We start from the raw sequence: 14603 nt of genomic DNA, 5'->3' as shown, positions 1-14603 counted from the left end.
ACTTCCGGGATCGATTTTCTTTTGGGGTAGTTTATTGAGTACGAGGGCAGAGCATTCTTCGCCTAAATTAACTAGTTGCAAATTTTCAATTTTCTTTTTATGTGTAAGGAAGTCCCTCATAAATTTAGAGTATTTGGGCATTTGGGTTAGGACTTCGATAAAAGGAATATTGACATGCAATTGTTTTAACAGACTTTCGAATTTTGCGAATTGCTCATTGGTCTTTTGACGAATTAACCTACCGGGGTACGGAACTCGAGGAGCCTTGGTAGGCTCTGGTGATGGGGGAGAGTTCTTTTCCTGCAGATGTGTTGGCATTGTTTCTTCCGTTGGTGGAGGTACTTCTGCAGGCCCTACGGTGCGGTTTCGTAGTGTGATGAGGTGAACTTGCGCCTTTGGGTTTGTTTCGGTATTGCTAGGTAATGCGCCTTGTGGTCTCTCGGAAAAATTTTGTGCTAGTTGATTTATTTGTTTTTCTATGTTTTGAATGCTAGCTTGTTGATTCCTAAAATTAGATTCTAATTGTAGAAATCTTTCCGAGTTTTTCTTATCAGTGTCGGAGACGAGGCGAGATATAGTATCTTCGAGCCTTTCTCGTCCACCTTGTTGTTGAGTGAAATTTTGTGACTCATTTCTTGATTGCTGAAAGTTTGTTCGTTGGGTTTGTTGGTTACTACTATTGCCGGTTTCCCTCCAACCAAGGTTTGGGTGGTTTCGCCATCCTTGGTTGTAAGCTCCCGTTGGAGGACCCGACGGCCTAGGTCTATCATCAATGTAGTTTACCATTTCTTGTTGATCGTCCGTTTCTTTCATGCAACTCCAATTTTCATGTGACCCACCACACCCTTCACAAGCCATAACCGAGACTGTTTTTGTCATTTCTAATTTTTTTATTTTTGAAGAAAGGGCCTCGATTTGGGCTTGTAAAGAGGTGCTTTCGTCGACCTTATGGGCGCCCGGGGCGATAGACTTATTTCCCCGGGGAGTGTGCCATTGAAAATTGGTTTGAGCAATTTCCTCAATCTGATTATATATTTCGTGTGGGCGTCGATTACCTAAAAGTCCCCCGGAGCTAGAATCAAGTGTCTGCCTAGTGTGTGGCAACAATCCATTGTAGAAAGTGGATACTTGTTGCCATATTGCGAGGCCATGATGGGGACACTTGCGTAATAGCTCCTTGAACCTTTCCCATGTTTCATATAAAGATTCCTCGTCCTCTTGTGAGTATGTGTTAATTTCAGCCATTAATTTAGCAGTTTTAGAAGGAGGGAAATACTTATATAGAAACTTTTGGGCTAGTTCATCCCAGGTGTTTACCGAACCAGCTGGGAGGGTGTTGAGCCAAGCTTTCGCTCGGTCTTTTAGTGAGAACGGAAACATACGGAGGCGTATGGCGTCGTTTGATGCTCCATTGATCCGAAAGGTATCACATATTTCTAAGAAATTAGTTATATGTAGATGAGGATCCTCGTCCGCAAGCCCGTGGAAGGTTGCGGAGTTTTGGAGCATTTGTATCAAATGCGGTCGAAGTTCGAAGTTATTGGCTTCGACATTCGGAGCATTGATAGCGGCGCCTAGATTACCTACGGTGGGCCGTAGATAATCCATAAGGGTACATTGGTCCGCCATTCGGGGTGGATCACCCGAAACCTTCTCTTGGTTTTTGGCTTTTAACCTTTTTCTGAGAAAGCGTTCGGGTTCTTCTAGCGGTTCTTTTATGTCTTTATTGGAACTGGAGCTCATACACTACGTGAGGATGGTGTCGGGTTCCAAGTCCTGCAATAAAAACAAAAAAGAATGTCGATCAGAAGGTTCACCACGGCCCCGTGTTGAGCGAACACGGCCCCGTGGTCGGAAATACAGTGATTTGTTTTTCAGATCCCAGTTACTGGAAGTTGGACACGGCCCCGTGTTGCACCGGCACGGCCCCGTGGTCAGCCTTCTGTAACTTGAAAAACAAAAACTGCCAGTAACTTTGCTGAGCACGGCCCGTGTCCGACCAGGCACGGCCCCGTGCTGAGCTCTGCAGAAGCTGAAAATCTAAGAAAAAATCCTAAAAAAATTAAAGAAAAATAAAAATATGATTAGGCCGTTGATTCCTAACTTTCTTAAAATCCTTGTGTCCCCGGCAACGGCGCCAAAAACTTGATGCGTGTTAGTGTATATATGTTTTTAGATATATATTTAAGCCCTTTTTACACTTTTAGCCAAGTTTTAAATTTATAAAACACGATATTTACTAACACTAAACACACATATGGGCAAGTGCACCCATCGTGGACGTAGTATAGTGTTGGTAAGATACCGAGGTCGTCCAAGGACACAAGAGCTTTTAATACCGGTTTATCCTCAACGTCTAATCAAATCAAAAAGTTAGAATAATGATTTTAAACTAAGAAAAATAAAAACTAACTAAATGCTGAAAAATAAAAATAAAATAAAAACAGATAGACAAGATGAATCACTTGGATCCGACACGTGTATTAGTATAACATTTGATTATTTTCGCACTTTTGCACTTGTTTAAGAGATTATCTTAGTTATTGTAGTAGGCCCCTCTTTTGAAGGCGACGTTACCCTTAACCCAGTAGTTTGAGTCAGCAAGGATACAATCCTAAAGGGTCGGATTATTGAAAGATAATGAATTAAGTTATTAATGCAAATTATGGTAGGCCCCGCTTTTGGCGGTGACGTTACCCTCGGCTAAGTAGTCTGAGTCAGCAGGGATACAGTCCTAAATAGCCGGGTTATAGTATTAATAGTAGTTAACTTATGAGGGGGTCAAAGAGTTTGGATCCCCGCCATCCAATACCTATGGGCATTGAAGGAGATCCTACTAAATTTGACCCAGGTCCCAAGCAGGACCTCTAAACGCTGAACAAGGGCAAGACCCTTACCAAACCGTTCCCTTAACCCCCGACCAGGTAGCCAACATACCTCCATATAGACCGTGGAGATATGAATGGTGAAAATCTTTTATTTTATATAGACAGTAAAATAATGCCAAGACACCACGGACAAACGATAAGGAAAGATCACCTTCAACATAAGTAACTAGTTATTAAAGTCATTAATACAAAACCAAATAAAAAGTGCAAAAGATTAAAAATAAAAAGTATTATACTAAACACTTGTCTTCACCAAGTGATGTAAGAGACTTAGGCAAACATGGCCTTGATTGTCAAGAACTCTTACGATCAATCTTGGATCCCGAGACGACTCACACACTCTACGATGGACAATGGATGATGGTGGTGGATGATGGTGTTATGGTGGTGGTGGGTGGTGGATGAGGTGTGAGAGAGGTGGTGTGCCAAGGGATGAGAGAGAATGAACCCAAGCTCCTCTATTTATAGGCTGAACAGAAGGCTGGACACGGCCCCGTGTCCGCTGGACACGGCCCCTTGCCCGCCTGACACTCTCTCTCCTCATTAATTGTAATTGCGAATTACAATTAATGCGCCTGCTGTACTTTCACCACGCCCCCGTGCTCGCTGGACACGGCCCCGTGGTGGGCAATGGAAGCTTCTACTGGTTTGTCTTTTCTGCTGCTTCCTGGGCACGCCCCCGTGTTCGCTGGACACGGGGCGTGTTCAGGCTCTGTTTCTTCCTTTTTGCTTTGGGAGGTGCCGTTGAGGGTCCGGGCAGTCTACTTTTGTTCCTTTTCTTGTATTTATGGTAGAATTAGTGGTCTTTTTGCTTCTTTTGTGATTTTGAGCTCATTTCATCCTGAAAATACAAAAGGAAGACAAAAACACTCTTTTTCCAACATTAGTACTTAAAAAGGGTTAGTTTTATGCTTTAATTGATGTGTTTTATATGTTGCATTTTACACACATCAGTAAAATAATTCGAATTTTTACGCTCTAATGAAAACGTATTATATTTGACTCGACTTGTTTTAAAACAAAATTTATGTCAAAATGTAAACCAACTAAAAAGGTACAAAAAACACAAAAACGTATTATATTTGAACCTACCCATTTCAAAAAAAAAACTACAATGAAATGTAAATCAACCTGAATTTATACCGATACGTACATAAAAATCAACACGTAAAAATTAATTACAAAGTCTTTCGAAAATTAAAGGATTGTAAATGGCAATACTAAATATTGAAGTTTAAAATAAAAAAAAAACAATACTAAAAGACAAAAAAAATCTCACGTGAAGTTACTGTACATGTAACCTCTCAATGTAGTATACTAGAGTTATACGTCGCCCGCGTTGCGGGACGCTAAACCAAGTATTTCTTAGTTTAATAACATGTACGTCTTTATGTCGGTTAGTTATACATGCTACCTATAACATGATATCAAAAAACATACATCAAGTTAACCAATTAAAGAAAAAACAGTACTATAGTTATGATAAAAAAAATTAACTAAAACGATGACAAGCGCGTAATTTAGAGTTGGGGGGAAAACAATAATTTGTCAGGACCAATTAGCGAGTGCTAGGCGGCTGTTTGGCATGAATAAAAACAAAATTGAGTCAACAAAGTAAAATAAAACACTACCATGGTTTTGCCAAAGAAAAAAAACGATGGCAAGATTGCAATTTTTAGCGGAGGTAAAATAATATTTTGAACTGGGGGCAAAACCATCTTTTTATTTTGAAATGGGGGCAAAATCGTAATATTTTAGTTGTGGGCCAAATCGTAATTTTTAGCTAGGGGCAAAATCATAATTTTAAACTGGGAACCAAATCGTAATTTGGCAGGACTCTAGCTGAGGGCAAAACCATAATTTTATTTTGAACTGAGGGCAAAACCATAATTTTATTTTGAACTGAGGGCAAAACGTGGCGGAAACGTCGGGGAGTGTTGTAACAGAATTATTGTTTCACAACCATGGTATTTAAAGTTATGTTTTATTTATAAACAAAGGTGGAATACATTGTCTTAAACAAAGAGAAACAAGAGTACATGACATAATTTAACTAGTCTAGCTTCATTTTATGTCACTAAGGCCCGAGTCCACCCTAGTGTATCCTGCTCAAACCTATGCACCAGCTCCTGAAGACACATGTGAATAGGTACATCAGCATAAAAATGTCTGTGAGATACATAGGTTTTGTGAAAATAGAATTCATGACTTGTAAGTTTAAAAGAATGTTTTAACAAAAATTAGTCATGAATCTTGTTAAGTGTTTACTTTTATAAATCATATGAAAACTTGATAAGAAAGTCTGATTATATATAAAAAAGAATGATGTATGGTTAATTAAGTAACCAAGTAAAAATGAGTGGTATAAAATAAACTATTTGCAAAACAATGTCTTGTGAAAAATATGTTGTATGTCTAAATTGAAATAATTTAAATAACGCTACGATATGTAATATCATACAAGCACTTATATATAGGAAGTACCAGCGGCGTATCCACCATGCTTGTATCATATTACACACGCCTCGTTACTTAAATCACTTACCCAAACAAACCACCAATGTAAAATGTTTATGTTTAAACCAATTGTCAAAATGTAAATCATGTAATGTATAATCAATGTCAAAATGTTCATGTGTCAAATGTAAATCATGTAATGTGTATCCAAAATATCATGTATGGCATGTGAAATATATCAACTAAACCATAGGTAAAATGCACAAAACAAGGTATTGAAGTAAAACGTAGTTTAAATCAAAGTTATGTTTTGTGGAAATGCATGCTATACTGATACAAACATCTATGCGGTATTATGAAAATGCATACATTCAAGCCTTGAGACTGTGGCGACAAACCCTTAAACAAATTAAAGGTTTATCTGAGTTATGTGTATTGAATTCGGTCATTCCTTCCATCCAAACATACCTAGGATGTCAGGAACGGGAGTTGTCAATTCCTATGGTACCACTACCTACTAACGAACGGCGTGATCAATGTTAATGAATGTATTTTTGTCCCATTTAAACAAACCAAATGTCATACCAAAATGTAAGTATGTGATGTAAAACAAATGTACTAAGTATGCAATAATGGACATACATAGCATGTGATGTAAAACAATGTACTAAGTATGCAACAATGGACATACATAGCATGTGATGTAAAACAATATACTAAGTATGCGCTAAATGGACATACATAGCATAAAATGTAATGTAAAGTGATGTACTAAGTATGCACTAAATGGACATACATAGCAAAAACATAATGAAATCATGTACTATAAGTGTACTAATGAACATAGCAAGTATAGGATATAAAAACATGAAAAGCACGAAAGTAACAAGTAGGCACATGTGTTTCACCCCAAAATGTTCGAAAAACAGTAAAAGAGGGGTCTATGTACTCACTTGAGATTGCTTAATAGTATTTAGATAACCACCAAGCAACGCTAGAAAGATCACGGAATTAAACGGCACCTAATATAGGTAACTATGTTAATAAACGGACCTAAATCGGAGGATCGGGTAAAATGTGGTTTCGTAAACCAAATGAGTATAAGAACTCATGTAATATGGTTTAACAAAGCCTACATTCCAAAACGGAACCCATCCTAAGTGCTTACGACCCATTACGACTCGTTTATGTAGCTTACGCTACTTTAACGCGTCGTTTGCGTAAAACGCGTTCGGACCGCCTAACTAGTCCTATGACAAGTAAAATATGCCTTAACATGTCTAATAATGTTGCCTAATCAATTTAGATGTCAAAATTTATGTTACATATGCTTAAAATGAATTTTGGCGTAAAAAGGGCATTTTGGTAATTTTCCTAAGGCATATAAACTACCTATCATACAACTAACTAAATGTAGTGACCATAAGGTATAACCTCAGAAGGTTATTCCCTATACAACTATGTTCACCATATGTGTTTGGTCGGATCCTAATGATCGACCAAACGGGTCGGGTTCGAAAGTCTAAGCGATTGTTTAGATCGCTTATCTTTACGACCCTATATAAGCACTAAACCTAAAGTGACGAGCTAAACATGTTAAAACATGTCTAACGAGGTTTGAAAACCGGTTTGGTATCAAAACAAAGGGTCTTGATACCAAAAAGTAGTTTGGTTACAAAATACGCAAGAATACGCATTCTGGCCGAAACTACGACTCGTCACTATGCCTAGATAACGTGGTAATCAGTAGGTATAGTCATAAGAGACTAAAACCATCGCGATTACGCTCACGCTATGAAGTTCAAACGAACTTCGTGTTGACCATAAACTGGTCAATGCAAAAAGTCAAACAAAGTTTGACTTCGCTTAAAACGCGTAAAAGAATGAAAGAATACTTACAACGGGTCCAAGCAATGGAGTTTTGATCCGAATATTCTTAGGTATGAAGTGAAATCACATCAACTTAGAGAACCAATTCAGATCAAGTGTGGGTTTTGAGAGAAATGGGATGGGGTATATATAGGAAAACCAAGACTGTTAGGATCATTTCTTGAAAAAACGTGCTTCGATCTAGGCCGTCCAAGTGTGCCCCTTAATTTCTAAAACCATGGGCACCCCTAAAATGAACCCATAGTATTGAAAATACCATTTGCAAGTGCCCCAAACAACTGGAAAAAAGATTTTTGCTGATCTGATACTAGTACGCGCCCGCGTAGGATTCAAAAGGGGGCTTACGCGGGCCGCCTGAGATCCACAGTTCAGCAACAGCTTATATATTTACAGTTTCAGTCCTTGCAGTTGATTTAGGCCCATTTTGACTCATTTAAGGCCCGTTAAGCCAAATTCAAGGCCCTACAATGATGCCTAAACATAGGGGACATGAAAAATGCTCAAAAATATGCCGGATGTCAGTTCGTTTGGTCGTACGGCCTCGTTAATCAGTTAATTACGACGAAACACGAACGGACGTGAAAAACGATCCAAATTACGCGACGAATGGAATTTTCTCATGCCAATCACTAAAATAAAATATTTTAATGATTACATAAATTTTTCGATGTCTGGATGTATTCAGAACGTAAGATATGCGCGAAAATGCAAACTTATGCACTTTTTGACGATTTTAGTCCCTGAATGACCAAAAAGTTTATTTTAGCATACCGAACCCCTCAAAGCCTATTTCTAAGCTATGTAAAGGATATTTATGGTACGTTTAACTTATGGTCATGTTTCGGAATGTCTGTTATAGTACGAATCGGTATACTTTCACAGTTTGTCGAATTTAGTCCCTGTAAGCGAATAAACTTGATTTTGCCATACCAAAGCCTTCAAAACTTATTTCTAAGTTATATAAAGGTTATTTAAGGTATGTTAAGCATAAATTGATGTTCCGGAGTATTTGTCGCGTTATACTGATTACGTTTATAACTCTCCAGAAAGCGATATATAGTTTGAAATTGAACAAAAACCAAAACATGCAAAATGTCAAAAATAAATAAACAAACATTGGGATCAAATAACATTATTTTATTGATAACTAAACTGTTTACAATGATTACAGACACATGTGTCACATAAAGTTATAAACGAAAAACAAAATATACTTAAAAGTAGTAGTAATAATAATAATACAATAAAGAAACTTTTAAAGTTAAAAAAAATACTTAAAAGTAGTATTAATAATAATACAATAAAGAAACTTTTAAAGTTCAAAAAAAAAAATAATAAAAACTATTAATAAATGTAAAAGTAAAAAACAATAACAATAAAATAGTAATTTATTGTTAGTTAAACTTGCTTGATACATAAATAATAAAACTTAAATAAAATACATTTATAAGTGTTACTGTACATCCTCTTTGAAAATGTTAGGATATATAACTAGTTGATGCCTCGTCCGCGTTGCGAGGCGTTAGGCCGAACATTTCTCAAACAATTAAAAAAACAATACCATATTTTTGCTAGAAAAAAAACTAAATCGATGGCAAGACCGTAATTTTGAGGTCGGGGCAAAACTGTAATTTGTTTGGACTAATGAGCGAGTGTTAGGCAGCCGCTTGACACGAAAAAATATTAAATCGAGTCAACCAATTAAAACAAAACACTTTTATAGTTTAGCTAAAAAACTAAAATAATGACAATACTGTAATTTTGAGCTAGGGAAAAATTGTAATTTTTGGCTGCGCTAAAATCGTAATTTATCAAAAGCTAAAGCGATGTCGATACTGTTATATTTTAACCAGGGGCAAAATCGTAACTTTAAACAGGGGCAAATTCATAATTTTTAATTGGGGTAAAATCGTATCATACACGGGCCAATCAAGATTTAAAAAAATAACTAAAACGATGGCAATTCTGTAACTTTTAACTCGGGCAAAATTGTATTTTTTGGCTAAGGTAAAATCGTAATTTGCCAAAAAGCTAAAGCGATGGCAAAACTGTATTTTTTAACAAGGGAATATCGTAACTTTGAACAGAGGGCAAATAGCAAAAAAAAAGGCTCAACCGCCTTTTTCCACCCGTGGAATTCAAGAACTATTGCCACCACCCATTGTTTTTGTAGATATTGAAAACTAGGTTCTGCCCTGCCCGCGTTGCGGGGCAATAGGCCGAATATTTCTCTCTCATAACATTTATGTCTGTATTTCGCTTACTTGTACATACTACTAATAACACGATCTAAAAAGAAAATTTATTGAGTCAACAAATTAAAACAAAACACTATTATACTTTTGCTAAAAAACTAAAACGATGGAGAAGCTACCGGTTAGCACGAATAAAAAGTACATCGAGCGAATCAATTAAAACAAAACATACCATAGTTTTGTCAGAAAAACACTAAAACGAATTTTAAATTGGGGGCAAAATCGTAATTTGACAGGGAAAAAAACGGCAAAACTATAAATTTGAGTTGAGGACAAAATCGCAATTTGCCTGGGAGAAGAAAAAAGAATAAAACCTATTACATAACTGTAAATTTAAGCGGGGCAAAATCGTAATTTGATTAGACCAATGGGGAAGTGCGAAGCATTGGCTCGGAGAAAAGAAACTAATAGCAAAACTGTAAAATTAAACAGGGCAAAAGCATAATTTTGAACCGAGGGCAAAAGCATAATTTTGAAATCAATGGCAAAATTGTAATTTTTAGCTTAGGCAAAAGCATTATTTTATTTTGAACAGGTGGCAAAAACGTAATTTTATACTAATGACAAAATCGTAATTTAAAACAGGGATAAAATCGTAAATTGGTTAGACCAATAAGAGAATGCCAGAGAGAACATTAAAAAGTACTTCATCACATGCACTTTTAATGAGCAATCTCTGCTTAATTATAATTATACTATCTTGAAAAATACAAAAAGAAATAAAAACCACGGAGGGAGGGGGGGGGGGAGGGGGCAGCCGCCCTTCTCCACTATTAGAAAGACAAAACTATTGCGGCCCACAATTTTTGTATATGAAGGTAATTATATATATTTGTCAAAAGAAAACTTTTTTAACTTTATTATTATTAGTGAACAATATAATGCCTGTATATTTGTTAATAAAACTTTATAACTTTATTTATTAGTGAACTAGATTTACCATCCGCCGCAATGCGACGGGGGATTCAATAGTTATATATCATGTTAGATGAAAGGCAAATGTTTCTCACATGACCACGAGCTTGTGTGTAAAACCGAGAAAAAATAACTAAGTCGATCTTTGACTCGCACGTTGCGACAGACCTATCAAACGGGGAAAATAGACGCGCTGCGACAGACATGTCAAACAGGAAAAAAAAATAGATTAAAAAACGTTGAACCCCACATGCACGTTGCGGCGTGTTAAGTCGGAAATTTAGAACGACACGTTAAACGGAGAACTTATGAAAGATGAAAAGTATATAAGAGACTAAAGTTGAAAGTAAAAAAAAAATGTTGAGATTAAATTGCAAAAGATGAAAAGCTTTGGATTGAAAGTAAAAAAAAATTAAAGGGGTTAAACTGCAAAAGATGAAAACTTTTGAATTAGAAGTGAAAAATCAAATTAATCAAAGGGGTTAAAATATCAAAGATCGAAACTTCAGACTTAAATTGCCAAAGATTGAAACTTTAGAGTTAAAAAGGAATCAATTAAACAAAAGAGATAAATAGATTTAGTTAAATTGATATTTAATATTATTATTATTATTTAATAAAAGAGATAAATAAAAAAATAAGGGTGAGAAATTACCAGAGAATGACACGTGTCCAAAAATGATTTTTGTTGAAAGTAAAAAAAATGTTGAGATTAAATTGCAAAAGATGAAAAGCTTTGGATTGAAAGTAAAAAATTAAAGGGGTTAAACTGCAAAAGATGAAAACTTTTAAATTAGAAGTGAAAAATCAAATTAATCAAAGGGGTTAAAATACCAAAGATCGAAACTTCAGACTTAAATCGCCAAAGATTGAAACTTTAGAGTTAAAAAGGAATCAATTAAACAAAAGAGATAAATAGATTTTGTTAAATTGATATTTAATATTATTATTATTATTTAATAAAAGAGATAAATAAAAAAATAAGGGTGAGAAATTACCAGAGAATGACACGTGTACAAAAATGATTTTTATTTATTAGTATAGAAAGACACATAGTGAACAATATCATGCTTGTATATTTGTTAATAAAACTTTATAATTATAACTTTATTTATTAGTGAACATATAAAACTCGATGTTTTAAGATGATTATATAGTTGTAAAATATCCACGAATAAGGTATCAACTCAATATATAATATTTCTTCTAGATTTATTAAATTTTCTCAATAAACATTAATATTATGGTTTTAACACGTCTATACTATAAAATATCTTCAATAAAATATTTATTCAAACTCGTGTAATACATGAGTTTCTAAATATAATAAATTGATTAGAAGATATGAGATTTGTATGGGATGAAAATTGATTGTAACTAGTATTAAGTGCCCCCGTGTTGCGGCGGGGGCATAAACCGTGCCAAGTAGCACCAATGCTACACAATTACAAACGACCAACAACACCGAAAAAGCTCGTAAAAACAAAATAAACAAAAAGGAAAAAATAACACTGAACGAAAAGCATATGTAAAATCGTTGAATCACGTATGCCCGTTGCGGCATGATAATGCAAAGAAATTAGACTGAAACATAAAAATAGAAAAGAATAACTAAGTCGATCTAGGACCACGCGCATTGCGACGAACCTGTCAAACAGGAAAAAATAGGCGTGTTGTGATAGTCCTGTCAAACGGGAAAAAATAGACGAAAAAATGTTGAAACTCACGCGCACGTTGCGGCGTGTTCACGCGCAAAATTAGAACGAAATATAAAACAAAAAATTTGCAAAAGATGAAAAATACGGGGATCAAAGTTGAAAATAAAAATATGTTGGGGTTAAATTGCAAAAGATAGAAAAAATTTGTGTTAAAAGTAAAAAAATAAAACCAAAGATGTTAAAATGCAAAAATTGAAAACATTTGGATTAAAAGTGAAAACTCAAAATATTTTTTGGAAAACCCCCTAACCTTGGAGTACAACTCACTAAAGCACCAACATGTTACAAATTTATAGTATGGTAATTTGGTGGTAGCTAGGGGTGTTCAAGATCGGATTATCCGGTTTTCGGATATCCGAAAACCGGATATCCGAAAATTTCGGATAGTGAATATTGATATCCGAATTCGTATCCGAAATTTCGGATATCCGATTTTCGGATATCCGAAATTTCGGATACGGATTCGGATATCGAAACGGATATCCGAATTTATAAAAAAAATCAAAAAATCAGTTTCGTGTATAGATTAAAACTAAACTTATATTCGATTTTATAAATTTCCAACATTTAAAACTAAAAACGATCATAAATTCACACAAATACAATTATTTACTACTTTTTTACTAACTTTTATAATACTTCAAACAAAATATAATGCTCATATACTATATATATTTATAAAAAAATAATTAGTTTTCGGATATCGAATAATCGGATTATCCGAAATTTTTGAAATTCATATCCGAATCCGAAAATTCGGATTATCCGATTTTCGGATATCCGAATTTTCGGATATCCGAAATTTCGGATATTTCGGATACGAATTTTCGGATATTTCGGATTCGGTTTCGGATCCGGTTTTTTTTTGAACACCCCTAGTGGTAGCCTACGATTTTTTTATCATTTAATTTCTTTGGAGTTATTTGTTATAAGGTATCAACTCAATATATACAAAATATTTTCCTTGTAGCACATAATTTTAGAGAATACACTACCTAAGTTCTAATGCAAGTATTCTAACATGGCCAAGTATTTTTCAATCTTTTCGTGTCTTGCTTTTAGACGTGCCTTTTTCAGCTATAAATTCACCCGACTCGACTGTATTGTCATCTCAGATAAATTAAACACATTGATAAGCACTCACCACTAAAATCTTAATTATTAGTAAAATAAGAATGAACTATCAAATAGCAACACTAAAACATTAATTCATAATCTATGTAGTGAGTGGCAACCCACTTCCGTATATCTTAAATATTGTCTAATGAGTGGGAAATTTAAATCCACATATAATGCCTAGTGGGTTTGGAATCTACAAGACTACAATCACCTTTGGGTTAGTAAGTTATGATAATTTGATGTTTGAATATAAATGATTAACCGTGAGCATGGGGCATGAACTTGATGATTTTCATTTTTGTTAGTATTAAACCTATAGGGGAAGGTTTATTTGAGAAAAAAAATTAAATTAAGAAGAAAAAGAACAACCGGTACAAATGTAAAATATTAAATAGTTTTTCTATCAACTCATTTATTATTATCTTTGACTAATTAATTAGTCATAAACACTATCATCCTACACACTCAAATTTTTTGCTTACACACATCAAAATTTATCCTACACGTTTTGAAATTTATCCTCCACATATTGAAATTTATCCTACACAGCTCGTAATTCATCCTACACACCTCGTAATTTATGCTACACTTTAATTATATATATATATATATATATATTTTGAAAAAATATGTTATTTTGAAAATAAGTTACAAATTAATAGTTAGCTAGTAAAAATGAAGACTACCAATTAATGATCCATCTAAGTTTACCAATATACCCTTACACTAATATTAAATACAAAAATTAAATTAAGTAAAATAAAGCATTCTTATTGGTTGAAATTTCTTCCTTTTTATTCTTACAAAAAAAATTCTTCTTATTTAAACTCCCCACTAAAACTATATATAACCAATTATGTATAACCACCTCAACCCAATACTATATTTCATGTAAAGCCTGGACAAAGTCTTCACAATTCATGATGTGTGCGAGGTGTTGTATATTTTAAGCCCTTTTTACACTTTTAGCCAACTTTTAAATTTATAAAACACGATATTTACTAACACTAAACACACATATGGGCAAGTGCACCCATCGTGGACGTAGTATATAGTGTTGGTAAAATACCGAGGTCGTCCAAGGACACAAGAGCTTTTAGTACCGGTTTATCCTCAACGTCCAATCAAATCAAAATGTTAGAAAAGGTTTTTAAACTAAGAAAATAAAAACTAACTAAATGCTGAAAAATAAAAATAAAATAAAAACAGATAGACAAGATGAATCACTTGGATCCGACTCGTGTATTAGTATAACCTTTGATTATTTTCGCACGTTTGCACTTGTTTAAGAGATTATCTTAGTTATTGTAGTAGGCCCCTCTTTTGAAGGCGACGTTACCCTCAACCCAGTAGTTTGAGTC

At 34.6% G+C, this 14603-nt stretch overlaps 1 non-coding gene across 1 annotated transcript; it reads left to right on the top strand.

Moving 5' to 3' along the window:
• Positions 1-1144: 1144 nt before the first annotated feature.
• LOC118488682 lies at positions 1145-1251 on the top strand. The gene has a single exon (XR_004885226.1). It is a non-coding gene; the product is annotated as a small nucleolar RNA R71 (small nucleolar RNA).
• Positions 1252-14603: the final 13352 nt, after the last annotated feature.

Source organism: Helianthus annuus, chromosome 16, assembly GCF_002127325.2.
Source record: "Helianthus annuus cultivar XRQ/B chromosome 16, HanXRQr2.0-SUNRISE, whole genome shotgun sequence".
Classification (NCBI taxonomy): domain Eukaryota; kingdom Viridiplantae; phylum Streptophyta; class Magnoliopsida; order Asterales; family Asteraceae; genus Helianthus; species Helianthus annuus.
Note: the sequence above shows the minus strand (reverse complement) of the source record. Positions and strands in the feature narration are given on the sequence as shown.